This window comes from Glycine soja, unplaced genomic scaffold (assembly GCF_004193775.1).
Source record: "Glycine soja cultivar W05 unplaced genomic scaffold, ASM419377v2 tig00005439_1_pilon_451196_845285, whole genome shotgun sequence".
NCBI classification, from domain to species: Eukaryota; Viridiplantae; Streptophyta; class Magnoliopsida; order Fabales; family Fabaceae; genus Glycine; species Glycine soja.
The window spans coordinates 364,439-367,469 of NW_021143612.1; the positions used below are offsets into that span (position 1 = coordinate 364,439).

General features: G+C 33.3%; 1 long non-coding RNA gene across 3 annotated transcripts; it reads left to right on the forward strand.

Moving 5' to 3' along the window:
* The first annotated feature begins 382 nt into the window (after positions 1 to 382).
* LOC114404176 lies at positions 383 to 2,795 on the forward strand. 3 transcript variants are annotated; one of them, XR_003664846.1, is made up of 6 exons: positions 383 to 582; positions 772 to 845; positions 959 to 1,238; positions 1,548 to 1,608; positions 1,787 to 1,931; positions 2,387 to 2,795. It is a non-coding gene; the product is annotated as an uncharacterized LOC114404176 (long non-coding RNA). The 3 variants fall into 3 exon arrangements; XR_003664845.1 differs by having other exon boundaries at positions 1,836 to 1,931; XR_003664844.1 differs by having other exon boundaries at positions 1,548 to 1,931.
* The last annotated feature ends 236 nt before the right edge of the window (positions 2,796 to 3,031 follow it).

Below are 3,031 nucleotides of genomic sequence, written 5' to 3' on the forward strand. Positions count from 1 at the left end.
TTTCTCTAAAATATATTTATTATTAATTAAAAATGAAGATTTTATTGCTAGGGTAATAGTGCGTACAATCTATATATTATCTATAAAAGAGAACCCTCTGGAAATTTCTAAAATATCCCTGCTTAAGATTGTGACAGCTGTCCATTTCCTTGGTTTTTTGGTCATTTTGCCCCTTTATTTTTTTGCTTCTTTTTTTTCTATTGTCCCCACCACGTGTCGCGTTGCATGTGCAGTTTTGAACATATGTCACTCCCTAATTGGCGGATTTCAACTCGCCATTTAATTTCACTTAATAATTAGAATTCTCTTCTCTCTCCCTTAATCTTCTCCACGTTACTCTCTTTTTCTCAATTTTCTCCTTCTCTTCCTCAATCTTCTCCACGTTACTCTTTATTCCTCAATCTTCTCCTCTCTTTTTTTATCTTTTATCTTTCTATTTCTGACATTCTCTTCTTTGATTCGAATAAGTTCTCCGGCCCCATTCCTCCCTCACTCTCCGCTATCTCCGGCCTCCGCTTCCTCATGACTCTTTATGCTCTCCAATGAATTGAGATGAGGGATATGAGACAATAGGTTCCCAAGGTAACTTTTTTATCCTAAAATCTCATATGTGATATTTTTTCTTCTTCTTTTTCTTGCGTTTTTATTTTTTCCAGTTGTAAATATGGTGAAATTTGTGTACATTGGTTATGTTTGCTTCAGATAACATGTTTTTTTGCCTCGCAAGGTTGAAGTGACGATTTTTTATGTTTTGTTTGATGCATCTGTTAGTTTTCGTGGTTCTCCGAATCATAGAGATGGAACGCGTCTCTGAATTTCCTCACAAAAAGGATACAGCAGTAAAGGTTTTTTTTTTTGCTTTGTTGTTATGCATGTTTGTTTCATGTTGTTAGTAACACTGATCTTGCCTATTGAATGTTCTTTTCCTATTGAGAAAACCCATCTCTTCCTTCTTCAGTTTTCTTCAGCTTGGTGGTTGTGCAACATGATGATGAAGAAGCATCCAACAGGCAAGGTTTTTTTTTTTTTTGCTTTGCTGTTATGCATATTTGTTTCCTTTTGGTAGTAACATTGATCTTGCCTATTGAATGTTCTTTTGCTATTGAATGCTCTTTTCTTTGTTATTTTGTTGGTTTTGTTGCTCCAAGTTAAAGTAGTTTTCGCTGCTCCATGGTTTTGCAACGTCACCCGTGAGGAAGTATCCAGACATTGACTCATATTCCTGCACATCAGCAAAGGTTTGTAACTTTCAATCTTCATAGGTACTTGAGATTCAACATTTTTACCCCTAAAGTTTCAATTTTTTGCAACAAGAAAAAAAAACTGAAATAGATTCACGGGTACTTTAGATTCAACATTTTTACCCTTAAAATCTCAATTTTTTAAAAGCAAGAGTAGAAAATTAATTGTTGCTTTGTTCAGTGGGGCAAAAAAAATGAAGTTTAGAACAAACACATGTCTTCTTTGTACTCTTTCTTAATTTTTGTTATTTTTTTGTTTTGATTAATTATTGTTATTGTTATTATTAATCTTCATTCCTTTCTCAGGGCCGCACTCTTCCATTCCACCCTTCCCCTGCAACGTAAATGCCACAATCATTTGGACTCCGTTAGTTTCTCTCAATTCCCTTCGTTTTATCTTTTTGTCATTTGATTCAACAACTTCTCTTGATTTATATCAATTTTTGTCTCTTTTAATTATGGGTCTCACCACCCCAATTCCGTGTTTCTTTCTAATTTTGTATCCGTTTTTTACAATCTGGGAACTTTTTGTGTAACCCAAGCAGTGAAAAGTGTTGTTTACATGTTTTGTTGCTGAGAACGGTTTAATTATAGAGAAGGAGCAATGATACATCGAGAAGGTTTAGAAGGGTGCAAGCGAAACACAAAGCAATGAACAATATCAATGATTATGCAGAATCCCTCTTTCAGGTTCGTGATGCTTCTTCTTTATTATTATTATTATTATTATTTGTCTTTCTTCTCTGCAATTTTGCTTCTTTACTGTGGCTTTCTTCTGCATCATTTTTGTCTCGAACGTTTGTGGTGGAACACATTTTTTAGTAACACGATTACTGATATTGGTTGTGATATGTGTAATGTTCTTGAAAAAATGATCATTTTTTTCCTTTAGGGGTCGAGTTTTATGGATACTACAAGTGCAGATCATTCAACTTTTTACTGTTAACTTTGAGAATGTATACTAATTTTGAATGATTAGTATATTTACATGGATAAACTACTGGCTTCAATTTATTTATTATTTAGGGCCTTTTTCTTTTTTGAGAATGCTTCTATGTTTTATCCACTTATACATTGTTTATTTTTTAATGAGTTCCCCTCTATGTTTCTATGATTCCATTGTGATGAGTGGGGAATTGTTGCAGTTGTGCTCAGAAAATGGTGCGGGGCCAGAAAGAGATGAACTTGATTTTGAGTTTTTGGGAAACAAAACAGGAGAGCCTTATTTGATTCAGACTAATGTATACAAGAATGGGACTGGTGGGCGTAAGATGAGGCACATGCTTTGGTTTGACCCCACAGAGGACTACCACACCTATTCCATTCACGAGGGAAGAATTAGAATGATATCATGTTAAAAAGGCATTTGCTTAGTTGATTCTAACTAACTAACTGTTATGTAATTTTAATTTTTTGAGTTATTTGCTGCTAGCTAGGGGACTTATTAGGAAATAATTGAACATCAACATGTCATTTGAACCTTATGATCAGAATTGAAATATCTTGATTATTTTCTCAATAGAAGCATGATCTGAAATGTGATTGTTATTTTTACTTTATGGTTGAAACACATTTTGCTAGCATCTTATACTACACCTTTGAATAGTTATTCAATAGCCCAAAAGGAATTACAAATATGTTATAGCAATGAAATTAACACTAAAATTTGATTATACTACAAATTATATATAATCTTATAGCGCTGATAAAAAAACTATTTAATCTTATAGCATAATTATTTACTTTGTGGGGTTACTTCTCTTTATTTCTATCTTTAAACATGAGTAACC